The 27,911-nt window shown below is 40.5% G+C and overlaps 1 protein-coding gene across 1 annotated transcript in view; it reads right to left on the reverse strand.

Moving 5' to 3' along the window:
• Positions 1-27,911, reverse strand: part of AR (androgen receptor) — a 659,717-nt gene that overhangs the window by 277,392 nt on the left and 354,414 nt on the right. The gene's annotated exons all lie outside the window — the stretch shown is intronic.

Raw genomic sequence — 27,911 nt, forward strand, 5'->3', positions numbered from 1 at the left:
AGGAAAATTCATACCATTCCATTTTAGAAGAAGCACGTCCCCTGTGTCATCTTAGATAAACTTAATTAGGAATGTCGCCAAAGTTTTACAAGAGTACTGCTCCTCAGATTGACAGTTCTAGAATGGCTTGGGTCTGGTATGCTCTCGCTGTGAATTAACACTGCTTCAACCTGTTAATAGAGGTCAAGATGAGACAGTATGCTAATATAGCAATAACCCACGCCTGGGTGTGGGTAATGCTAAATTTACCCACGGTTGGCGTGGTCGCCCTCGGGACCAAACAAAGCCAACCGTGGGTAAATTTAGCATTACCCACACCCAGAAGTGGGTTATTGCTATTATACCATGACATTATTTAAGAAAAGAAACTATTACTTTTCTTAAATAATGGCATAGTATAATGCCTGTTTACTGCCCTTCCGCAGATGTCTGGCATCCGCGGCAGTTCTGATGTACTGCGCGCCTGCGCAGTACATCAGAGTTGGCAAAAGCAACGGAGAAAGCAAGATCTCCGTTGCTTTTTTTTTAGTGTTTCGTTATGTTAAATGAGCTTAACATAGCGAGACAGTTTTAAAATAAGCAACGGACATCTCCGTTGCTTATTTTAAAACTGTCTCGCTATGTTAAACTCATTTAACATAGCAAACTAAAAAAGCAACGGAGATCTTGCTTTCTCCGTTGCTTTAAACACTGCTCGCTATGTTAAATGGGTTTAACATGGAGACAGCTTTAAAATAAGCAACGGAGATCTCCGTTGCTTATTTTAAAGCTGTCTCGCTATGTTAAACCCATTTAACATAGCGAGACAGTGTTTTAAAAAAACGAGTTATACTAATGGAAAAAAGTCCGGGCGACCGGACCTTTTTCCATTAGTATAACTCGATTTACAACGGGCACGCTGGCCAATCAGCGTGCACGTTTTGGGGGGATCATGGTATAATATTTTGTTTTACATGACTTACAGGAGGCCAGTTAGATTTCCCCTTGGTTCTAAACAGGAAACAATCAGATATGCCATCTAGTTCCACCTGAAGTAACTATCTACAGTTAAACAAGGGCGCTTCCCTATGTCTGTACAGAACTCTGACATAATGTCTTTGCTTACTGTGGAGTTTGCACAATTCTTTTTTTTTTTTTTTGGTAATACATTTGCTGTGTTCCATGGCTAGATGATCACTTCACTGTTTGATGATAATAAGCTACTATCACAACTTAGCCCTTCTGTTTTCTAAAGCAAATCATTATTGTTTTCAGCTTTTGAAATAAAGCTGAGCTCACAGTTAAATCTGGAACACCTGATATGGAAAGTAAACAGTTTATGTATATTATGTAATGCATTCATTTAATACAGATTTATTTTTAGGACTAAGTTGTTTTTTGAAATTTAAATACTTAACTATGTTGCATATCTTAGCAATGCTGTGATCATACCAAAAATATTCTATTAAATTAATCTGTAATTTTGTCTCATTAATATGTATTTCTGAGTACAGAAGTTAATAATACCAAAGAACTCCTTAGTACTATAGTCTGTTTTCATGAGTATGTTTTTTTTTCATATAATAACAGCCAGTCTAGGAAGGAAGCTTTATTTATTTATAATTATTGTCAGCTGTGTCTGAGTTACTGCTGTACAATATGTTAATTTAAAATGCACTGCTTTTATACTCTGAAACACATTTTTTATCAAGGTTATGTCTCCCATACATTACATGGTTAAAGGGTACTCAAAGAGTCTTAGAAACAATTAAAACTGAAAAAGGCTTCTGCCGATCTTTGTTATGATAAGCATTCATAAATATTTTGTGCTGGAAACAAAAATATGTTAAAGATGTACGAAAGAGGAGTCTACATGAGTGTTCTTAGATACACTAAGGGGGAGTTCTGTGCAACTTCCTCTGTCTTTAGACTTGACAACAACAGAGTCTCTTGAACGGCTTTGTGTATATCCACAGGTGCTACACCCTTAGAAAGATCAACATTTCTAGAATCAGATATCACCTGGTAGTTTTCACACAAGAGCATAGATATGAATATATGTAAGATACACAGTTTGAGTCCTACTTATTTATTATTTATAAGCGCTTCCACTATGAGCGGACAAATTCCAATTTGCCAAGGAATGGAATCCTCAAAACTTATTCCCACAGGAAACCGGAAGGAAAAAAAAACATTTTTAAGTGTTTTTTTTTTTTTTGCCAGAGGTTAAGCTCCCTGAAGCCCCAATGTGTTGGCAAGTCCCGCACCTCCAAAACGTATATGGGTTCACTTCTGAACCTTGAAATATTGAAATGTAGAGCAAGTCGAGCAAGACGTGAGCCCCAAAGCAAGACCCTCAGTCTTCCCTCTTGGACAAGCAAGCAGGCACAGCTTCTTCATTTTCCCTTCCTCACTGCCTCATTCCTCCAACATCTGGACTGTTAATCAAGCCTCACTGTCTCATTCCTCCAACATCTGGACTGTTAATCAAGCATGAATGGTTGGATCATAGTCTGCACTCCATTCCCCCTACAACACAGAACAGATAGATTCTACAAGTGACTTGTGATATGATCTCTTCACAACATAGCCTCCTTCTCTTGTAAAGAGGGTAATAGCCACAGGTAACTGTATAATATATATATCTGACAGCTGGCTAAATTAGCTGATCTACGGTGCATTTCCAGCCACAACTAGGAAATAATATTACAATTTCAAAACATTAGAAGAAGCAGGTTTCTTTGGAAAGTCTGAGAAATTTTGATAGAGTACTTAGCAAAAGAACCATAAGCAAATGACTTGCTGCCTACTTCTTCACCAGCTCCATAAACTACAACAGTGTAGCAAACACTGGCACTAGCACCGATAATGACAACTATATCACATCAATGAAGAAGGAAGGATGCTATAAACAAACTGCATGATATCTGAAAGACTATGCTAGTATACCTTTACCCACAGAGCCACCAGAATCTAAGGGAACCATGTGCAAACAAAGCTGAGTGGAAAGAGAAACAATAATGCATTTTCATCAGATGTGAACATTAAAAATGGTAAAAGGGAAAATGGGCTGAATTAAAATGTTGATTTCTGAACTCTGAAGACTGAGCACACAAGTGTATGACAAATGTGACTTTTAAATGGTTGTGTTGTGGTTGGTAAGATCAAAAGTATATGACAAATGTGACTTTTTAATGGTTGTGCTGTGGTTCATAAGATCAAAAGTATATGACAAATGTGATTTTTAAATGGTTGTGTTGCGGCCAGCAAGAAGAAAACTGTTATCCTTGGTGAAAAAGGACCATTTCAAAGAAAGCGCAATTCATCTAAACTCAGAATACTTTTTTATCCACTTTTACATCTGTTTTAATGCATTAGTGGGACTATGCCCCATCCCCTTCTGCTATCTCCTGTTATTACTACATAAGAAATGAAAACAGGAGATAAAGTTAACAATTCCCAGTAAAGTCCTACACCCATCTTTAGCGCACAGATTTAAAATCCAGAGTAATTACTGACTGGACTAGAAGAGTAATCAGGATAACAACTAGAACAGTAATCAGGATAATATGCAAGAAAGGAAAAGTGCTAATCTAAAGAAGTATTAAAATTATAATGTGAGAACATAAAAGTAGGATGCAAGATATATGAATTTTAAATGAGTTTTAGCATATACTCTTGAATAGGTTGGCTAGTGCAGTAAATGGATAACTGTTAAGATGTAGTATAATCTGTTCTGTTAATAGAGTCATTTTCAATCTTGTTTTAAATTTAAGCTGAAGAGAAGGTGGACATGCTGAAAAGCCAACAAGTTAAGATTTCATACCTCAACTTGTTAGCTAAACGATAAACAGGCTACATACTCTAACAAAAATGTTTTTTGTAAAGGCCAGGCATCCCTGTACTTCCCCCCTCCCACTTCTGCTACTTATATATATATATATATATCAAGTCTAAGACTGTAGTATCAGTCTGTTATATGTATAATGACCTGTTTCCATCTATCAGTGATACTGGTAAATCAGCTGTCTTTCAACATGTTTATTTGTTATGCAAAAAGGACATGCAGTCAGGAAATCTCAGCACTACACCTATTGCAGGGTTGTTCCCTCCAAAAAAAAAGCTACACTCGTTTGTTAGAATGCTTAGTGTATGATGCAGGTATTGGTAATAGACGTCTAGCATCCATGAGGTGTTTACTCAAACTACTTTCAAAAGAAATGTATATAACACAATGTGAAACTACCTGTAGCTTAGGCATTAGCATATTTAAAGCTAAACGGCCAATAAAGTACAGATCCGTCTTATTTCTCATTATAAGACATAATTACATATTTATACATATAAGACGACAATGGAGCAAAGGACAGAGTGCACTGTCACAATCTATAAATCAGAACTTAAATGGACTGCTATGTCAAATAGAAGCATTTGGAGACAAAAGCCCTATGCAAAGTCCACAAACACAGCATTAATAAAGTGCATATGGTTCAACTATCATTCAAACCTAGGCCTTCCTGATCACCCTTCTGACGAATCTACAACTAACCTATTGAAGCAACTGACAGTCACATTTTTGAAGCATTCTCTTCCTCATACATGACTGCAAACCAATGAAAACTAGGGAAGTGCAACTGCACACTTACATTTCTTAATCTGAATAGTTATATTTTATATCTTATATTTTGTATTTTAACTATAGTACCCTTTCAATTATTTGTGTTTTGCCAAGTGGTCTGATCCCTAACTGTTTTTCACCTTGAAACAGTTTCACCACAAAAACATACAGAACTAAGAGTAGGAGCATCTTTCTCCCCTCAAGACAATAGATTAAATAATCAGAAAATGAGAGGAATGTAGATGGTGTATAAACTTACTCCCTGAATGACAACTCAAGACAGACTGCTATGTAGAACAGAAGCTTTTGGAAGCAAAGGCCCTGATCAAAGTTCAGAAACAACACAGACATTTTATTCACCAAGTATTTACAGAACTGTTAAGAAACAGAAAGTGCTACCAGACCCCGAAGAAAACTAATGTCATGATTATTTCTTCAATGTTTCTTTACTTCTACATGAATACAAAGTTAAACACAGCAGACGTTGAATTCAACATGAATTCACAGAACTCTGGGCACTGATATTAAGTCCACGGTTATGAAACAGTGCTTACATAAACACTCAAGAAAACTAATGTTACAAGTGTTTATTGTGCCTTTACTTCTATATGAATACCAACTAGGACAGCAATAGATAAAGTTGTGTTAAGTTTACTATCTGTTTGTAAGTCCAGAAAAATCAAACATACACAGTAAATATACATTTCTGAACTGAAAATGTCAACAGTATTCATTGCATAAATCAACAGCCAGGATGGAAACAAACCCTTGACTTTCTGGCACAAAGACCATACAACAGAAGCTCATTTACAGTGACGCCTGTGAAGACTATACATGTAGGATGCTTACAAATGACACAGTGTTGCTTGGTAAAACAAAGAAGAATTAATTCTGAAGTAAAAAATGTACCCATAAGGAAATACATAAAACCACAGAAGCACTTGGCTTGTTTAAGATACTTTATTCAACCTTCGAAAATGTGAGGCATAAAAGATGTGTTCATCTCTATTTTCCAACAGACAATAAATCAGTAATATTAAAGTTGAACCCAAACTGTTTATCATTTCTTTCTTCCTGGTACAGTTTCCAAATGCAAACAGTAAGCTGACAGCTAGCCAGCAAGAAAGCACATGCTAGAAGATGAGTGTGTAAACAGGGTTAGACAAAGCAATCTGCTGGCTAACACCCATGTATTAAGCATGGCAGTTAAAACTGAAGAGTTTAATCTAGACCAGCACTTTTGCCAGCTCTTTTTTCCTCCTAGCAACACAAGACTCTAGCCGTCTTGAGTATTCATTACAGCTTTAAAATTTTGTACTCACTTTACATAACTTACTAAAAAAAGTTTCAGCACCATAAAAAACAAAAAGAAAGAAAAAAATAATGCTACATGAAAAAATGTGGTTACACACACATTTTAAACTGTGAAATATTTTGTATAACATATCTAAAAACTGTTGCTCATTAATGGTACATCACACTGCACAAGGCATTTTTGACTCTACGCTGTAGTGGAATGTTGCATACTGACAGCAAGGCTACTTTAGTGAAGGGCCAAATGGAATAAGCCTGACTGTATTAAAGACCTAATAGCAGAGCACAAAATAAGTGCATCAGTCCCAACCCTTTCCTTGTGTACTGAAAAAAGACACACACACACACAAAAAATCAAAACGTGTATAAAGCACTGGGGCCCACCCTTGAACAAATGAGAATAGCTCTAGTGATGCCACTGTTTTTAATAAATCTTCTGAAAATGGTTCCTGATGACTGCTGAAAGGCAGATGTGATTCCCTTCAAAAGATAATGGGACAAGACAGATGGTAGCTAGCAACGTCAGCTTTACATCCAATGTAGTGAAAATTATAGAACAGCTGTTAAATTAACGAGTTTACAATATCTGGAAAGTTGTGTGGCATGGATTCATAACACGACATTTATGCCACAAAATCAGTTATATACAAAGCCAGTACCTGGGAAGGAGAACTGGGCTGCCCCAGCTGCAAGCTGTTAGGTGGCACAGTTAGCAGGAGTCAGTGGGGTACATGTACAGTGCTGGCATTCATTTCTGAAGGCACAAACACAATGAAGACTCATAAATGAATGCCAAAACTATGTTTGTGGCTGCGATTGGAAATACAGTCACAGAAATTACCCCCATCCCCCCCCCCCCCCCCGTTTGGTCTTGAACTTTGGTGAGACCATTTTTTTGGGTTCCAGAACTTAGAGAAGACTCTTTTTTGTGTGAGGTGGGGGTTCTGCCCAGGGTACCGTGTTACCTCTCTAGTTATAGGACTGGGTAGCCAGGGCATTGGATAGGAAATAAGTAGTGGATGTGAGTTACTTGACTCTACAAGGTACCTGTCATGGTGCTGCATAAAAGGTTAGCAGGGACATGACAGGTATGGAATAGGCTCCAGGGGTGACAGCCGTGGCAAGCTAACTGATACAGAGTGCCAAGGTAAACAGAGTTCAGTCAGACAGAAAAACCTGAGGCATACAATGGCGTTCAGCTGGGGTTAGTACAGAGGACAGCCCTTCATACTAGAACGGTCTGTAAAGAAACAGCTACCATTCTGCTGATTACCCAGTATTAGGCAGTGTGGTCTGTACAAAACGTGTACAGCTTGGCAAGGTTGGAGGAACAGAGTGTAAATCATGTTACCTTTAATTTAATGTAAAGAATAAAATAAACATAATCCATATCCAAATCGGGGATCCAAAAAGTGCACATGACTGATAGGAGAATGAAGCAGTAATAATAACAAAGGAAGAAAATGGGACCCGGTGTAGTTATATCACATGACTCAGTGGGAAGCAAGCAGTTTGTGTGTAAGCAGGGAGGAAGCACTGCAAAAACAGGGATGTAAAGGCAAAAGCATCAAAAGTAATGACAAAACATAAAGTACCCTCTTACTAACAGTTAGGACAGCAAGGGATGAGATAAAAAGGGCTATGTATAACCAACTTACAGGAAAGTCCCCAGGAATAGATGGCACTCTTATGGAAGTCTGGAAGTTTGGAGCGAAACAACTGATAAAGATCTGGAAGGTTTTGTTTAACAGTATTTTAAGAGGAAAAGAAGTGCCAACAACCTGGAAGAAGGTGATAGTAACCGTAATACCTAAAGAGGGTAAAGATCCATCGGATCCAGACTCATACAGGCCCATTTCAGTACTAAACCATGACTATAAAGTGTTTATGTCTGCACTGTCTAAAAGAATGGCAAAAATGTTACCAAAATTTGATAGATATGGATTATTGTGGTTTTGTGGAGGCAAACATTTGACAATATTAACAGAACACTGATGATCCAGAGAGAAGTTACTGGTGGGTCTTGATGCAGAGAAAGCATCTGACAGGGCATGTGTGTCTGGAACTTCATGAGCAGGGCAATGGAAGTGTTTGCTTTCCCTGATACAATTATATGGTTGATTAGAAGAATATATGAGGATTGGAGGTGCAAATTAAAGTGGGTGGGGTCCTCTCTTATAATTTCTGCTTGAGTAGAGGAACCGGGTAGGGTTCTCAACTTTCCCCTTTGTTGTCTGCATTATATTTATAACCACTGGCAAAGAAAATAAGGGACTCAGACATTCAAGGATATAATTGGTACGGTAGTCAAGAAAAGCTGGCTCTATTTTCAGATGATATTATTTTATACATGACAAAACCAGAAAGGGGCATTACAGTGTTGTGGAACATTTTAAGACAGTTTCATATCTTCTCAGGATACAAAATTAATGAAGCTTAAACAAAGGCAATAGCGGTAAATTATGTATCCACACACGAACTGGTCCAACAATATCCATATTTATGGGGACATGATAAAATGAAGTATTTAGGAGTATGGATTAGAAATGACTCTGTTGTGGTAGTTAAGGATATGTGGGAAGTGACTAAACAGAAGATAATACAAAAATTGAGAAACTGGAAGCTTTGTTATATGGATATGGATACTAAGATACAAGCCATTAAAATGTTTTTAGTCCCTTTAGTCTTATACACAGGTCAGGCATATTTTTATTAACCAGAGGAGAAGCTGTAGATAGCAATTAAAAATGAGTTTAAGGATTTTATCTGGGAAGGGAAGAAAGCAAGGGTCTAGTGGGATAAGCTGATTCTTCCAATAGAACAAGGCTGACTGGGATTACCCAATTTGAGGGAGTATTTTAGAGCAGCATAGTTAAGGCCATTATACATAGCACAAGCAGAAAACAATAACTCAAAGTGGAAAGGAATGATGCTGATACAGGGAGGAAGCTCAAGAAATAAGGATAGATTGGGATTTTGGATGCAGAATCTTATGGAGAACAACAAAAATCATACAGAGTATTATATTTAACAAGCAAACAATAATATCGTACACCTCCCGAAGTACTCAACAGCCAAGTATAAGAATAAATTGAAGCAAAATAAACTGTTGAAGTCACCATGAAAGAAATCAACGTCCTTGTTGCAAAATATTCCAATTTTATTAACGATAAAAACAGAAGATGAGCGCTTTCACGTGCCACATGCATGCTTCATCAGATCTATAATATAACAACTCTGACTTGCTTTTATAGCTAGAACCACCTACTGAATTCAATTAACCAAAACAATTGAACAATTATACTGAAGCAATCAACTATTTGATGTAATACAAATATTTAAAGCACTAGTATGTAATGTTTCAGCATAGCCTTACTCACGGCGTATTCATAGCCACTGTTAGCATGTATTTTATATCTTGTTTTTCTGCTAAAATTCAATAAAGTTTATAATAAAACCTAATAACCACTTCCATGTATAAATATTATATAAACATGATGTATATCTATTATAAAAGTATGTAAAACATATAAAATATATATAAGCATATATATTGCTCATGTATAACCATATAAAGTGGACTGAAGTATAAAATAAACCATCAACCGCTGTTTTGCTGTATATAAAATAAACCATATGAATGTTCATGAACAATAATAAACTCTAATTATTAATTATGTATATCATGAAGTAGTATAAATTCATATATGGACATGTATCCAATACAAAACTACTATAAATAAAATAAAATACTTATGTTATTAAAATATGCAGCTCTAATATCTAATACAAGCTGAAATATAATACATTGTATAGATCCAGACACTATAACCAAATAAACATTCATAAATGTCTAAGTCTATAATTCAGCTTAAATGGAAAAAGCATATAATTGTACAGAATTTTTGGAATAATGCTAATCAGACATTTATCTTATTTCATTCAACAGTTCAATTCATATACTATCTACGAGTATTGTTTTCTAATAAAGGTTTCAATGAAACATAGTGGTTCAAACCTGGGGGTAAATGTGCCCCTGTTCTAAATATCCATTCTAATTCTAGTTGGGCTAGATAGTTCATATTATCTCCCATTCTTAAACTCTGTGTAGCAACCTGTAAAACTCTAAATTTAAAACTATGATCAGAATGTATATTAATAGGCCATTATACATAGCACAAGCAGAAAACTATAACTCAAAGTGGAAAGGAATGATGCTGATACAGGGAGGAAGCTCAAGAAATAAGGACAGATTGGGATTTTGGATGCAGAATCTTATGGAGAACAATCATACAGAGTATTATATTTATAAAAATAGTGAGCAGTATTCTAAGACCCAAACCAACGTGAGAATGGAGAAAAGAGATTTTGCTGATAGGGATGATTGTGGTCAGGGATACAGATAATAGGCAAGAGGGGCTGGAATGTATTGGACAAAACTGGCAAAGGAACCAATGTATTGGAAGCAAATAAACAGAAAGGAAAGGTAATAGAATGGGAAGAGGCCACACATTTATTTGGACTGCAGGTTAGAGATTGCCTTCCCTATCAAGGATTGATATTAGAGTATAGGCAAAGAGAAAGAAATAGAGGGCTCCTGAATTAAAGACCAGCACTGGTAGAGATTTTAATAGACTCTAGACAGAAGCTGCCATTAAAAAAGGAATAATTAGTAAAACATATAAAATATTGCATGATAATTATAAGAATCAATCAGAGGAGATTAGAAAGGGTTGGGAGGACAGACTGGATAAGCAAGTCACAAAGAGACAATGGGGGATATATGTATATCTGCCAAATATGCAACAAAATCTAGAAGATTTAGGATCCTTGCCTGGAAGTGTTTACATAGGTATTTTTATACTCCAAACAGACTCCAAAGAATTCTTCCTCAGGTGGATAGCAAATGTTGGAGGTGTGATGGGCAAGAAAGAGGTGTATGGGAAACATATTCTTTGAGAGTGTAATGAAGTGGCAGACTTCAGGGATTCCCTACAGACCACTCTGTCAAGAATGCTGGCTGAGCAGACTGCATTGATTGGGAAGATGAATTTTTGAGTTATGATACAGAATTGGAATTGCCTTGACATAGTAAAGCCTTGTTGTGTCTAATTATGGTGGCTGTCAAAAAAAAAGTTACTAGAAAATGAAAATCAAAGTCTCGACCAACTTTATTAGAAGGAGTGAATATAGTAACAGAGATAAAATGACTGGAACTGGGATCTTCAGACAAGGGAAGGAGCAAACTACATAGGAAAAATGGGAGTTGTAGGAAAAATATATGCAGAGCAGAAACGAGGTTTAAGAGGGATGATTTGAATGACAAATATAATGCTTACCTGACAATGACTGGATGGATTATAAGTGATGCACAATGTTTGCAACTACAGCTGTTTCGGTGGTGTCTGTGATGTATACTGTTTGCAGCTAAAGTGGTGCCATTTTATTTTTCATTTATATAAATGTAAGATTGCCTATGTCATATGTGAAAATTTAATAAAGATGTTTGTTGGAACAAATATATAAAGTACCCTGTTTCTGTAAGTACAGCTGGTCCACCCCCTCTTGTGGAGTACCATGTGCAGTTCAGGGGGCCTCACCATTGTAATGTCAGAGGATAGTAAGTCCACAAACTGTTAACAAAAGTGGTGCATGGTCTACATCAGACACTCTATAAAAAAGTCAGACTGAAATAAGAGAACATTAATTGTTTTTAGGAAAGGAAGCAAAAGCATGAAAATACTTATATATGATACAGTTTTTGATGATTATATTACCTGCAGCAACATTTAAACAAGAATATACTAGGTCTTGTTTTTGCAGTGTGTAAGGAAATGCTACAGAAAGTTTATCCACAGTAGCCATTTGTTTGAGGAGTGCTGAAACCGTTCTTTTATTTGGTCAGGCAAGTTTTGCAAGATTTATAACCTAAACAGGTATTCTTCTATGGGTAAATTAATTTGTCATACAAAGGCACTGGACTAAATGTTCTACATTTGGCAGATTTTCATATCATGTTTTGGAGGAAGACAAACAAATCTAGATTTCAAGGACACTGCGGCACTCATTTACTCTGACAGTAAGGCATATGAATTACTAATAACAGCAAGTAATTTGAATTACTAATTTTCCTTTGAATTAACTGTATCTTTAAAACTTTTGACACTGGAATTATTATCTGTTGATCATCTTTTGAATGCAATTCTGGATTTGGTTGCTGGAATGTTCCTTTGTGCAAGGGACCTGCATTACCCAGTGAGACTAACGAACTCAACAAGGAACATTCTGCTGAAAGGAATGGTTTGCTCCATCATCTTATATTTTCTCATACAGTGTTTTTAAACTAAAATTTGAGCGTGTAAAGGCAGAATAAGGGCAGTCAGTAGAAATAAGCTGCACTTTCTAATTCTGCACATTACAAACATCAGTTTAGAGGTTTCCGCGGTGGTACGGCGGTAGCGTTGTTACCTCACAGCAAGAGGTTCTCCCGTTCGATTCTCGGCTTGGCTTGGGAGTGCCTTCCGTGTGGAGTCTGCATATCCTCCCCGCGGTTGGGTAGCATTTGAAAGACATGTGTGTGTAAATGGGCGTGTCGTCCTTGAAGGTTGGGCGTCGAGCTGGCACGTCGGCGTTTCATAAAAATCTACTGCCAATCATTAGCAGACCAGAGTTTCACTGTGGCGACCCCTTACCAGGAAAAATCCGAAAGACAAACAACAACAAACATCAGTTTAGAACTGACATAGTTTACAGTACATTAAAACAGTCCCCTTAACTTCCATCTCCACACGCACTGTTTTGTATGTAGTCCACTTACTCTCATTTAAACTACCAGGTAAATAACATCCTTACTGAATCTGCTCTCTTATTGTGCAATTTATCTTTTTTTTAAAAAAAAAAAAAAAAGAAAAAACAGTTTGCAACCATTACTTCCATTCTCTCCTACAATAGTTGTTTTTCAACACGGATCATCAAGACCTGTATTTCCTTGTACTTTTTGTTCACTTACATAATTTCTGAATATTACTAGCCGAAAGACAAACAACAACAACTAGCTGTTCCTATATGTTCATATTCATAATATTGCATATTATTGTTTAAAGCTTTTATTTTTTTGATCCATGTATAAAATTTCATCTCCTTGTGTTCTGACTGAGTGTGCTTCTCAGCTGATAAGTACATTTTTTGGCACTTTTTAACTGTTCAGAATTGAATAAAACAATAATTGAATTCAGTTCAGAAAAAAAAATCTAAGCTTGTTTCCTGCCTTTCCTGTAACTAGTCTAGTCCAGATACAGATTTGCTGTACCCAGGACTGTTTGTAAGCTTCTGAGCCACCCCCCCCCAAGACTTTCTGTGTTGGAGGGAAGCCTTCTAGCTTATCAGTGGGAGTGGTAAGCACTTGGTAGCCTATCCACCACAAGAGGAATGGTTTCTGGCCCAGACATTGTAGTTTACTGGCCTTTTGGGCAGTTTTTCCATCTTTCACCTTTCTGGTTTAAAAGCCCGCATTTGCTCTTGTTTCCTACTTTTTCTATAACTACTCTAGTCTAGATACAGATTTGCTGTATCCAGGATTGTGTGTAAGCTTCTGAGCCCCCCAAGCCTTTCTGTGTTGGAGGGAAGCCTTCTGGCTTATCAGTGGGAGTGGTAAGCACTAGGTAGCCTATCTACAAGAGGAGTGGTTTCTGGCCCAAAATTTTAGTTTATTGGCCACTTGGGCAGTTTTTCCATCTCTTTCTACTTTCTGGATTAAAAGCCCATGTCTGCGCTTGTTTCATGCCTTTCTGAGCAGTGCCAAAGTCTGCTCTTCAATATTTCCCTTAGATCTGCTAGTTCTCTCATCTCCTGCACTTCTACAAGCTTATTAGTCTAGCACTTTACCAGCCTTCTTGTAGCAATTATTGTAGCACACAAAAGTGCTACCAGCACTAAACGTTCTGCAAGGAAAATGCTTCAGTACTTATTATTAATGCCCTCCCCCAGGCATGTCTAAAGGTCAATTTCCTGTGCTTTCTCCTATTAACCTGGTGAACTTGGGTATCCTGAGGCAATGCAGGAACTGCCTCATGTACACTGACAACCCTCTCCTCTTATCTCCCAACACTCACACTTGCAAGAGATTCACTTATATATCCAAACTGGAAGGCACTCACTCTCCATCCAAGACTCGGAATAGCTGGTCAAGAGGAGAAGGTCAACACTTGCACCACACCACATGGAACACATAGCCCTCCAGAACACACACCAGCACTGCTTTTACATAAAAACAGAAACCACACACCCACCTTTGTGGAGGGTCTCAGTAAATATCTACCCAAACAGCAGAGACCTCCAAGGCAGAAACGCACTCGACCACCACAACGCAACACTAATCAAGAGCTACATAATTCTCCTAAACAGTGCGCCACTCAAACAAAGCCCCTAAGACAAAACAGCATGCCCAACACACTAGTCATAGGTGACTCGATAGTGAGGCACACTGATTTCCCACTCATTAAGTTGAATAAGGAGAAAGTAACAGTCAGCTGCCTGTCAGGTGCCAGGATCTGCCACATAATGCACACACTCAGGTCCCACAACAACAGGTACAAATATGACTCTGTCATTGTACATGTGGGTGTGAATGACCTGAGATGTACCTCCCTGGACTACATGGAGGAGCTCTTGGATTATGGAGCCCAGGCGGGTATGACCCTAGCCCTGAGCAACATCCTACCATCACCCAGAATGATACCACAGTACAAGCAGAAAATGATTTATTTCAAAAATTGGCTACGTTTCTGGGTCATTCCAAGGGGATCCAGTATCTGTCTGCTTGGGATGACATGACTGACAGACCTCAATGCTTTGCCAGAGATGGCCTGCATCTGTCACCCCTGGGCTTCCAGATACTGGCCAAGGCTCTTGCCACCCCTATAGTGCCTTTTTTAGGCAGTGTTCCAAAGATCAAATTACTACTGTAACAGCTACAAACAAATGGAATTTGAGGGTCATACTGCTCAACGCTAGAAGTCTAAATCTCAAAATGCACTCGCTAGAAGCACTCCTTAAAATGGAAAACATCGACATTTGGGCTGTAATAGAGATCTGGTTCAAGGCAGCAGAAAGCACCCCTGCACTACCAGGCTATAGCTCATTCCACACCTTTTGGCCGCAGAACTTGGACTGAAGCACCAAAGGCGGTGTTGTTTCCATATTCATACAGGATGTGCACACCTCCAGACTGGTAGCCCAACATAACGCAAAAGAGATACTTCAGGTGCAGCTAACATTGGGTAAGACAGTGATTCAAGTCATAACCTGCTCTAGGTCCCCAGCCATGTCCCAAGACACACACACTCCACGTTCCTAAGCACCCTGGAGAATATTAGGGTCCAACCTAACGCTCTCATACTGGATGACTTCAACTACCCCTCCCTTAACTGGGAATACTCATGTACCAATACACTTGCCCAACGTTTCCTGGAATTTATTAACTCCAATGCTATGGACCAACTCATTCTTACCCCCACTAGAGGTAGTAACATCCTTTATCTGGTCATTACTAACATGGGCGACAATTGCTCTACATCAATAGTCAACTCCTCCCTGGTTAGATCCTACCACAAACTAAAAACCTTGGAAATCCACATCCCCCCCCCCCCGTAAAAGTAACCACCATGAAAAACTTCTCCAAAGCTAACTTTGGGTTACTAAAAGCAGAGGCACCCATGCAAATGGAGAATAGTTGTGTGACCACCGAATCATACACCAATGCAGTGTATGAACACGTACACAAATGCATGGATCTCAACATACCCAATACAACCAAGATGCCCTCCTCTAAAAAAAGGGAAGCCAATCTGGTGGTCCCCTGCCATAAACAAACTCTACAACAAAAGAAGTAAACTGATGTGGAATAAGCTGAAGTCTCAAGACTGGAAAAACTCCCTTATCAGCCTCAGCAAAAAATTGAGATTCCTCTTCAAATCCTCTAAAGCTAGCTATGAAAACAGAATTACAGCAGACAGTAAAGACAACCACAAGGCCTTCTATAGTTATGTAAAGAATCTCCATGGCAATACCCAGATTTGCTCTGAGCTACTGCACAATGGTACCTCCTATACTAAGCCAACAGATATTGCCAATATACTGGCCGACATATTCAGTGCCAACTTTAGCCCCCCCCCCCCAAAAGGACCAATCACAATATCAGAAGATTGCCAGGTACCCAATATTACTGTTAAAACAGCACTGTCCAAGGCCAAGAATACAGCTTCTACGGGACCTGACAATAGCCCTGGCTGTGTTCTACATGAACTACAGAGTGAACTGGCACCTCACCTGTGTGCCCTGTTCAATCACAGCCTCACCTCAGGCTTTGTCCCTACTGAATGGCACACTGCTACAGTCATCTCTCTCCACAAAGGAGGAGCAACTACAGACCCTGGGAACTACTGCCCCATTAGCCTGACAAGTCTGATATGCAAAGCTATGGAACGCATAATCATGGACCTAATGAACAAGGATATAGGGAATCTCCAAACTCTGGATCCAACACAGTTTGGTTTTGTGAAGGGTAGATCATGCCTGCTCAACTTCTCTAAGTCAGTCACCAGAGCTGTGGATGAAGGTAAGGTGGTTCACACAGCCTACCTTGATCTGTCCAAGGCCTTTGATACCATTCCCCATTCAGGAATTAGAAAAACTTACTAAGCTAGGCATCAACCCCTATATCACTAGGTGGGTTGCAAACTGGCTCACAGATAGAACCCACAGTGTGAAAGTAGCTGACTCCAAGTCAGACTGCCGACCAGTCACGAGTGGAGTCCCACAGGGTTCAGTCCTGGGTCCTCTCCTGTTTGGTATCTACTTCTCTGAAGTCCAGGCCAACACAAAGGGACTCTGGCTGACAAAGTTTGCAGATGATTGCAAGTTGGGTCCTATTATTAACTCCCCAGATGATGCTGACATCCTACAGAAAGGCCTCACTGAGACCAACAACTGGTGTTAGAACGATGGCCTTAAGCTCAATGCCAAAAAATGTGCCATCATCCCCTTTGGGAAAACCCGGTTCCCATGAATTTCCACATCAATGGTAGTCCACTGAACACAGAAGGCGTTACAAGAGATCTGGGAACACAGGTTGACAGCAACCTCTGTTTGACCACCACATTGCCATTGTGGTCAGAAAGTCCTTTTATGTGGCACATGTCATTACTAAGGATTTTGCATCCGAGAAGAAGGAGGTCATTCTCTCCCGCTACTCTTCCCTAATTAGGCCAGTCATCGAGTACAATGCCCCATTTGGCATGTATCTCACTAGATACCTGCAACAACTGGAAAGGCTGCAAAAGTACCTCACAAAGAGGATCCTAGGCCTTAAACACTTATCCTATATGGACAGACTCAAAAAACTCCAACTATTCTGTCTCATATCGCCTACTTAGAGGTGATCTCTGCTTGACTTACAAAGCCATGTCTGACCCAGCTCTGTTAGAAATTCTACATCTAAAGAAATCCCAATCCCTCCACACTACACACTCCAGAAACCTCAACCTCATTACCACAATTAACAGAACAGGCTGGAGGGACAGGTTCATAACCCAGAGACTGTCCATGCAATGGAACAGACTTCCCATACATGTCAAGCAGAGCACCTCACTGGCCCTCTTCACGAGAAATCTTGATGAGTGGATGGGAAATAGAAAATTCACCCCGGGGATCACTCCAGTGGTTCTACTCGACAGTGGCACTGGAAACTAAGGTCGGGTAGCACGATGCCAGGTTAATCCTATGGGCTAGGCCTGTAAAGGCTCCAGGGCCATTAGCCTAGTACACACCTATGAACCTATAAAATGCCATTATTTCTGTCAACTGGAGCTTTTCTCATCGGGTCTCCACTGAAAAAGGGGCATATGGCTCAGCCGGACCAACTCGGTTAACAAATGTCAAATAAATAAATAAATAAAATAAATAGTTACACAGTTAACATTCACAACATTATATATTACATATTAAAACATCCTTACAGCAAAATAAGGTATTTGTATTCATAAGCTCATAGGTAGATACCAAGCAATCAGTAATCAGACCATTTTCAGCCTGGCCCAAAATACCCAACATCATGAGTTCCTCCTACCTCAGGACAGACTCAAAATGAATAGGTTGGTCTTGAGTGTAGCTAGGATACTACTTGCTTAACATGCTAGTGATAGTTTACTCCATATGTGGGATGCAGAGTGTGAACTGAATGCCTGCTGCAGAGGGCCAACTTTCAGACTAAATCAACCAATATAATGAGTTCATATCTATTATAAGTGACTTTGGAGGTTTCTATTAACAGGTAATAAACCTTCCTTGGGGCTGTAGCTATTGAAGGTCAAAAGCAAGGGCTCAGAAGGACATATTCTGAAGCAATGAGGTGTTGAAGAAGTTGTGACTCTTGGAATAATGGTCCAAACCACTGTGCTTTCTGTAGCTGGGAACAGATGACTAACTAGCTACAGTTCAGATTTCTGTGAAGGGCACGTTTTTGAAAGAGACTCTGGAAGTAGCCACAACCAAGGCTGCACAACCTTTGGCAACAGATTTTTCAGTGGTGGTCAGCTACCTGCTGTGACAACAGAATGCAGTTAGCAATCCATTTAAACAAGTTTGCTTAGTTACTGAAACCCTCTTTACCTGAAGCAAAGGAGAGAAGCAGCTGCTTTGTTTTTGAGTTGATGCAAATTCTTCATACAGACCTGAGCTTGTGGGGTACATATCACGGGTGTGACAGGCTATCTCTGCCTCTCCCCTGGACTTTGTCCCAAAAAGAAAATATGAAGTTGAAAGAACTAGTTTAAGGACAGTCCTGGGACCACTTTTTTGAGGAAATGAGGATTATTTCTAGGGAATGCTGTATCCTTGTGAAAATCTAAACAATGCTGGTGTGAACTTCAGAGATACTACAGGCAAGGGTACTGCTCACCAAGACAAGTATCTTACAACAGGTGAACTTCAGAGCTGCTAACCTAGCCATTTCAAATGGAGGAAAAACGAATCTAAAATCCAAGGAAAATAAAGTCCAGAGAAGAAGCATTCTTCGAGAAGAGCAAAGACACAGAAACTCTATTAAGAAACTACTTAAACACTTCTTCTAACCATTTTAAAGGTTGACATATGTCAAGGTGCCTAAAACAAGAATCTTGTTAAAAAAATAAATATGATTCATGATAGTTATCTGAGACACCCCAATATCTCCTGTTAAACTGACCAGCTGAGGTGCTACAGGATGTCTCTCTGAATAACTGGGACAACTCTTCCTTTTAACAGAGTATGCCTAACGAGTAGAAGGCTGTCTCTGCCAGCCACATTCACTTTTGAGACTTCCACTGGAAGATCCAGTGGAAGCAGAGAATCTAACTGGAAACACTGCCATGAGATGGAAATGACTGTTGTCCCAAATAAGGTGCTTCCCTTGTCTTTCACATAATGCCAGAGACCTGAGCGCCTGAACTCACTCCCTTCCCAACCACAAAAGCAAGTTTTGGCACTTCTTTTGTAAATATAGCTAGGGGTTGGTTAATCGTATAAAATGGTGAAAGGTGTACAGGGATCATCGCTGCCACCAGAGTAAGAATGTACCCACTTTCATCTCCATTCTACCCAACTGAAATGAGGAGAACAGGGAAAGAACTGCCTTTTTCTGTACTGTAAATTTGTTGCACTCTTGGATACCCTGACCAGACAGGTCCCCCTTACACTCAGCTCCAGCAGAGGACTAGAACTGCGACTAAGAAATCTACCAGCATATTCACTTCCTGCAGAAAGTGAATATCTTTGAGACATACCCACCTCTATTGCAAAATCACTTCTGCATACAAAGTAACACTGTGTTCTGCCCTATTTGTCCTCATATCCCATAGCTTGGGTGCCTAAATGAAGCAAAAGGGACTTTGGTCTTAACCCCCTTCCCAGATATTGTTGTGTAAGCAAACACTGTCCTTAGCTTGAACTGGGTAACATGGATCCCCCTTTCTTTGGGGGGAGGCTCTTTTTTCCTCAAACCAGGGAGAAACCAAGGTAAATTTCACAGCCAATTAGTCACTTTAACAGATTTGAATATTGATAAGCTAATGCCACCAACAAGACTGGTGTGCAACACCCACATACTGGAACATAGAAAAATGGTTCTGGCAAAAGGAAAAGATCCAGATGGGAATAACTCTGGAGCCACAAGCATCTCACTGTCCAATAAAGCTTCCTCACCCAGTGGTTTGGAAATGGCACCCTGAAGGCGCTGGTGGTCATTGGGTCAGACAGGTATAGACATATCCGTGCTTTGGGTCCTCACCCAGGTTACAGAAAGGGATAAAAAAGTGAAGAATGTTCATCTCTGCCCCAATAAGACAATCATCTTGTTACACTAAAAATACATACCCCAGTTAATGGTAAAGTCCCTTACTGCTTTCACCTTGATAAATGCTCTGTGTGCAGACGCGAGCCCAAATGCAGTACTTTGTACTAGAATGACTCCAGTCCAAAGGAACCTGCTGCACAAAACTCAGACAGCGATGAAATAAAACATATGGATCATTCACTAACACCATCCACTTGTATAATGCCATGAAGATTGACCATGAGAATATGACATAGAAAAATGCAGTTCTTGAAGTCACTTATGTCTGGGATGGGACAGTACCCTCCTGCCATTCTGTAAGATGAAAGCGGTAGGAACAAAACTCTCCAAGTCATTCCTCTCAGAAGTAGAGTCTGGGCTCAGTTCACCAGTTCTACCGAGACTACCTCATCACTTAAGAGGAGCTATTTCTTGGGGAAGACCTAACATCTGTAAGAAATAATGCAATTACATTCAGAACCTAATGGTCTTTGTTAATGAATCTAACACCTGTAAACCCTCAAAGAATCTTCTTCCTACTATGAGTTCTCTGGGTTAGCCAAGACTGCTTCTTCACAGTATGCCTTCTAAAAGGATCTGCAGGTGAAGCCAGTGGAGGCAATACTCCCTGACAGCTTAAAGCACTCCCCTCCTATGACAGGAAGATTTTTTCTTATTAGAGTACTCTGTAAGCCAAGAACTGCGGTGGTGGTGCTGCGGTAGCATTGTCGCCTCACAGATAGATGTTGTCCTGTTCGATTCTCAGCTAGAGCGTCTTCTGTGTGGAGACATGCGTGAATGGGCGTACCTTCATTGAAGGTTGTGCATCAGGGCTGGCAACTCGGCACATAAAAATCTACTGCCAATCATTAGCGGACCGGAGTTCCGCTGTGGCGACCCCTAACTGGGAAAAGCCGAAAGACATAACAAAAGAGTACTCTGTAAGCCTGCAAAAAAAAAAAAAAAAAAACAGATGGGATAACAGAAGGCCTTCCATTGTAGTCAATATCTGTTTCACCTTTTGTAGGTTTCTGATCAGATTCCAGGACATTGGTATTTGTACTGAATGTGTCATTTTTTTATAATTATTGATATTCATTTTTACTATTAGGTTCTCAGAGCTAGTGTTAATTCCCTCAGCAGTGGAATCCAAGCACTGACTTTCAAACAGAACCAGGTAAAAATTACCTTATAGACAAAACCGAGGTTAACATTAGTAACTGTAAGCAAAAAAATGTAATGACAATCCATCCCTGTAGTCTTTCTGAATACCTTTGCTGCAGGTGGCTTATATGATTCTGGCAGTTAGTGCATAGGACTAAACCTCCACCTTGTTAATGAGCTGCTTGCTGTGGCAAGGGTGCAGGTTTTAAATATTTGGGATTGGGGTTGGCATAATGGTTAAGGTATTGATCTCAAAGAAACAAGGGAGTTTTTTGACTCTAACCTTTGAAAGTGAAATTGTTTGGGCTTAAATGACCCACACGGGCAGTCAGCAGATTGTTTACCTATGAACCTGTAAGAGGGCAAAGTACAGGTTGCCAATCAGGTGCTTCAGAATAGTTTGCTAAGGTTTTATTACTTCAGGTGGGGATATTCAGTCCTGTGGCTTCTCATTTATGTTTGTGCTGTAGTGATATTTGCTACACTGCATTTTTCGGTACCACAATTACTCCAAGATCACAACTTGGAAAACGAGCATTTTTATCTTTTTCCTTTTTTCTGTATTTTTTGAACATGTGAAGAAGTATTATTTCATTGCAGGATGGGTGTGCCACTGTTTTGTATCCCCAAGTTCATAGGGTGTACTGTGAGTTGCAGCTGAGACCCTCTGTTTTATACAGCACCTAAAATGGGTTTTCCTTAGTTTTCTAAGATATTCTTGAACATAAATTGCTCTCTTTTAACTTGCTTTTCCAGGATTTCTCAAAATGCATTATCTGTTCATGCTGCATTTTGACTGCAAATTGCAACAAAGTGTGTTACCTAAATGCTTCAGTATTTCTCTTCCTCTGAGCTGCTACAAAAACATCTGTATTAGGGAGTCAAATCTGCATCAGCCTTTCTGTCATTCTATATTTCCATACTATAGGCGTTACCTTTGGGAACTTCTGTACCAAGAACAGACGTTTAGGGACTAAGACAGTGTATTTAGTTCAAAAGAAATGACATGGTACAGTAATTCCATTTCAATGTACCATTATTGCTCAGATAAAACACGTACAACATTTTGAACTCAATGAACTACTGCTCCCAGCACACTCCCTAACAATATTCTATTTTTTTTCCCCTGCAGGAGTAGTAACATTCTCATTTCTTTGTATTTTGCTGATCTCCACACAAAGCTCATTAGAAATAAAATTCATGCCTTTAACTATGTGTAACAACCAACGTTCCCCGGGATGCATGCAGTCAGGTCATGCTGCTCTTTCGTTGGCTCCCTGATAGAGGTACGAATTTGGCGGCTATGCCTCATGTAAGACATAGGAAAGCAAAGTCTGACATGCTCGAAAAGTTGTTTAGGGAGGGACTGGCTCGATTCCCAGCACAGATTCATGCTTCTAACAACACGGGTGAAGGACACTCCCAGAGAAACTGAACTCTGATATCTAGATTTATTTGTCTTTACTGAGAACAGTAACATACATGTCAGTTTAACAGAAATCTGTTTTACACTCGTTAAGTATCTTCTCTTCGAAGAACGGTTGTTCTGGGAAACGGTACACTGAGAGTAAAATGTTTGAAGGTATGAGTTTTATTCAGCCAACACTAATCTGTCTGCAGCTGTCACAAGTTTAAAACTTTCAAAGTAACACACTTTTTTCAATGTCAGACATACATCTGACATGGGGAACCAAGAAAAAGCTATTCTATTAATGTAGTTTTATTTTCTTATTTTTTCTTAAGTATTTAACTGTTTCAGATCAACCAGCGGCATTCTGAAAGAGACCTGAGATCTTAACATTATAAACTTGTCCTTTACAGTTTTGCAGATGATGAATGTCCAGTGGGAAGTACCCTCTTTTAGATGAGGCCCGGGGAAAAGATACTACAGTACAATTTATTGTAAATTGGAAGAAACAATAACATGATACAGAGTTTCAGATGCAAGAATTGTACAGTAGAGATATAAATATAATATAGGACGTCTTGGATGCAGAAAGCATGTAATGAATGTCAAGTTATGTAAATGTTACATTGTTACTTTATGTTAAATATACAAGGTACATTTTCAGCTATTGTTTCTAAGAAGCTGCAGTTGTGTAGAAATAAAGCATAAATATAGGAAGAATCAATTACATTTAAGAACAAAAAGGAGGCAAGGAATGAAAAAACAGGCAATTATACAAGTATAAAATGGATAAAATGTGGTAAGAAAAAATAATAGTAGAAATACAAAAGAAAGAGACAGAATGTTAGCTAAGAAAGAGACAGAATGTTAGCTATTAAGTGGACAGACATAAAGAGTGATGTACTTACCATAACTTGGCATCTGTGTTATTCTATGCCTTCATTCATCACCACAGGGTCGTAGATCCGAAATTGGATCCGAGTCGGCAACATGCCACAGACAGTTCCAAGGCTCTGGCTCCTCCCTCTCCCACAGTGCCCTATTGCTTTTTAACTCCAGATCAAGTCTGCCACCATGTTGATGAGCTATTCCTACCAAGGTAGAGAGAAACCCACTCCAACGTCCTCCACTAGAAAACCAGGAGGGGAATGGCGGGTAGGAAATGTGATGAATGAAGACACAGGATAACACAGATGCCAAGTTATGGTAAGTACACAACTCTTTATCTGATGTTATCCATGACTTCATTCATCCCCCCAGGGTCAGAGTACCCAACAACCAAACATCCTGCAAAGCCTCAAGGAAGGTCATGCCAGAGCACTGTGGAGCCAAAAGAAGCCCTGCTCCTAGAAATCAAATCCAGCTTGTAAAGGGATATGAAGATGTGAGGATTAGACCAATGGGCAGCAGCACAGACATCATCAATAGAAAGCCTTGCTACAAAAGCTGAAGAAGTCGCCACCAGATCTAGTAGCATGGGCTCTAACATGGCCCGGAACCTCCAGGTGATTCAGATTGTAGACCATAGAGATGCAGTTAGAAATCCATTTGGAAATAGTGGCCTTAGAGACTGGAAGGCCATGCCTGTTATCACAGAAGGTCACAAAAAGCCGCTCTGACTTATGAAAATCCTTAGTCCTATGCAAGTAGAAACAAAGCTATGAACATCCAAGGTATAAAGCATATACTCCCATCTGTTGCAGTAGGTGGGGAAAAATACCGGAAACTGAATGCATTGATTAAGGGTCGACTTGGAAGCAACCTTGGGTAAGAAGGAGGGATTCATTCTCAAAGACACCATGTCCTTGTGAAAGGTCATCTAAGGAGGAGAAATAGAAAGAGCTTGCAATTCTGAAACCCTCCTGGCTGAAGTGATAGTGACCAGAAAGGCTGTCTTCCATGACAGAAACTTGAGATCACAGGAACTGGCAGGTTCAAAAGTTCTCCTAGTCAGAGACTCTAGAACCAATGTGAGGTCTCAAGAAGGCAAAGAGTCTTTAATTGGACGATGAAGTAGGAAGACCCCTTTCATAAATGCCTCACAAAGCCTAGATGAAAAGGTGGGCTCAGAGCTCTCATAAAAATTAGAAATCTCTACCAACTGAAGCTTAATAGTGCAAAAACTTACTCCCTCTTGGAAAAGGGAGGACAGGAACAAAAGTATATCGAGGACTGAGGCAGAAAAAAGATCTAGATTCCTGCTCCTGGCCCAGATGGAAAACCTTTTCCATTTACTGCCGTATATTTTCCTGGTAGAGGATTTTTGGGAGGCCAAAATGATACGTTTAATGGGGGACACTAGCCTGGACTGTTTAATTATCACTGGAACTGGAGAAACCATGCAGTTAGGTGAATGGTCTGAAGGTTTGGGAGAAGGAGTCCTGATGGGTGGGAAATCAGATCCTAATGGGGATCCAGAATCCATGGAGGATACTTCAGATGAGACCTGATGAAGAGAAACCATGGCTGATGAGGCCAGAAAGGGGCTATGAGAATCAGAGATGTCCTCTGGCACTGAGCTTTCTGCAAGACCTTGGGTATTAAGGGGACAGGAGGGTAAGTGTAAAGGAGACCCGGAGGACAGTCGTGGACTAGAGAATCCATTGGAGACTCCCTATGAGGGGGGATCAGGGTGAAATACCTGCTGCATTTGTGGCTGATCAGACAGGCAAAAAGGTCACAGCATGACTGACCCCAATAGTCGAAAATCTGCTTCGCCACTGAAGAATTGAGGGACAACTCGTGAAGACTCAAGACAGATTTGCTGAGCCTATAGGCAACACATTGGAATCCCCAGGTATGTGGGTTGCAATAAGGAGGCAGCTGGAGGACATAGTCCATTCCCACACTCTCATGGCCTCTCTGCACAATGGGTAAGAGCGTGTTCCCCCTTGTTTGTTGACATACCAGACGACTGATATCTTTGTCTGGACTGCAATCGTCCCTAGAGGAAACCAGTCCTGGACGGCTTGTAATGACAGAAGAACTGCCCTCATCTCTAGAATGTTTATATGCATCTTGGTCTCTATTGTGAACCATGTGCCTTGGACAGTCTTCCCCCAAAAATGCCCCCACCCCACAAGGGAGGTGACCATGGTCACGGTGGCCATGGGCAGAGTGAGAGAAAACAGCCTGCCTAAAGAGATATCCTGCAAATGAAGCCACCACTGAAGGTGATGTCAGCACACAGGCATCAAGTTTATGGTCACAGACAGAGGATGAAGAAGACCTGACCATTGGACCGCTAAGGTCCATTGCAAATCCTGCATATGGTACCTGGCCAGAGGGACAAGCAGATTGACCGAGGCCATGGAACCGAGAGCCCAAATAACTTAAAGAGCTGTGAGGCGAGGGAGGTCTAAAATCTGTTTGACCTGTTCCAGAATCAAGTGAATTCTGCACTGAGGCAAAGTTGCAGTCTCTGACATGGAGTCCAACTGAACCCCTATGGGCTCCAACCGTTGAGTGGGGATGAGATTGGATTTTGCCATGTTGGCAGTTACACCCAGCTGGGGGAAGAGGGTAAGAAGATACTGAGTCACCTGAGTCACTCGATGCCTCGAAGGTGCCATGAGGTGCTAATCGTCGAGATACAGAAAGACCTGGAACCCCTGCAAGTGCAGGTGAGCCGCTACCACTGCCACACATTTGGTAAATCCCTGGGGGGGGCTGTTGTGAGACCAAAGGATAGGGCTCTGAACTGATAATGATTGGCCCCTAGCTGGAAGTAAAGATGTCTCCTGGAATGCCTGTCTATCTTGATGTGATAATAGGCATCCTGGAGATCTAATGAGCACATCCAATCGTCCCTGCGTAACAGGGGCAGAATGGACTGAGCAGTGACCATCTGGAACTTTGACTTCTTAAATGAAAGGCTGAGCTCGCTGAGATCCAAAATAGGATGTAGGTCTCCCCCATCTGTTTTGGCACCAAAAAGGAAGTGAGAGTACGTTTTGGATCCTCTTTGTCCTGCTGTGACCTCTTGGATGGCTCTTTTTAGAAGAAGTTGTTGAACTTCTTTGAGGGCCAACTCCCTCTGAATGGGTGGAATGTCAGGGAGATAATTTTTAACTGGAGGGGTTCTGAAAAGGGAATGAAATAGCCCCTGAAAATGATAAGAATGATCCACTGATCAGAAGTGATTTTTGTCCAGGCTGGTGGGTGTAGGGAAATACAGCTCCCGACTGACTCCACGGCAGATCAGCTGGGCAGTGCTTCAGGAGCACTGAAAGAACTGCTCAGAGAAGGGTTCCCTGGAGCCCTGATTTTTGTGGACACCCCCCCCCCCGCCATGAAGGTGGCGGCAGCCATTGAAACCTCTCCCCCTGCCTATGGAAGAGGATTCGTCTAGAGAGTCCTGAAAGGGAGACTGCACCTTCCGGATCCACATCTTTCTGGTTCCCCACTGGGTCTCTGAGAAGGACGTCTGAGAGGCCGAAAGCTTGATTCCTACCACAGAAAGACTCTTCCCTCCTTCCTGCTCACTGTGAGTCAAAGTGTCCTTCACAGAAGGTCCAAAGAGAGTGGAACCATCGAAGGGAGCATTAGTAAACGACATCTTAAATAACCCGCACAAGTGTAGCCAAGCATGACGCCGCAAGGCAATGCCTGTGCCCACAGCTCATAGCTCCATAGCACCAGAGATTAGCCTCATCAAGGAATTTGCCAGAGAGGTCAGAGTGGCAAGCCTGTTAAACACCTGCTTGAGGTTCTCCACCGGCAAAAACTCTGCAAAGGAGATGGAGAACTCTTGAACCAAATCCCTCTGGAGGTGGATAAAATGTGCAAAACAGTTAGTTGCCCTCAGTCGAAAGGTAGCTGAGGTGTACACCCACTTCCCAAAACAGTCTACCACACGGGGCTCCCTGTTTGGGGGATGGACCGTGCAGCTTTGCTCTGCTAGCTCCTTCTTTGTGGCAGTGGCAACCACAACAGCATCAATTGGTACACCCTTGCTCCAGAATAAACGGTTCACAGGGGGGACTAAGGAATTTGTTGGCCCTCTTTGGAACAGGCTTCTCCGTGTCCGGTTCCTTCCAGGCCCTGCTGGCAATTAGATCCAC

The sequence above is a fragment of the Protopterus annectens genome, chromosome 15.part0 (genome assembly GCF_019279795.1).
Source record: "Protopterus annectens isolate FY-2018-M chromosome 15.part0, PAN1.0, whole genome shotgun sequence".
Taxonomy (NCBI): domain Eukaryota; kingdom Metazoa; phylum Chordata; order Ceratodontiformes; family Protopteridae; genus Protopterus; species Protopterus annectens.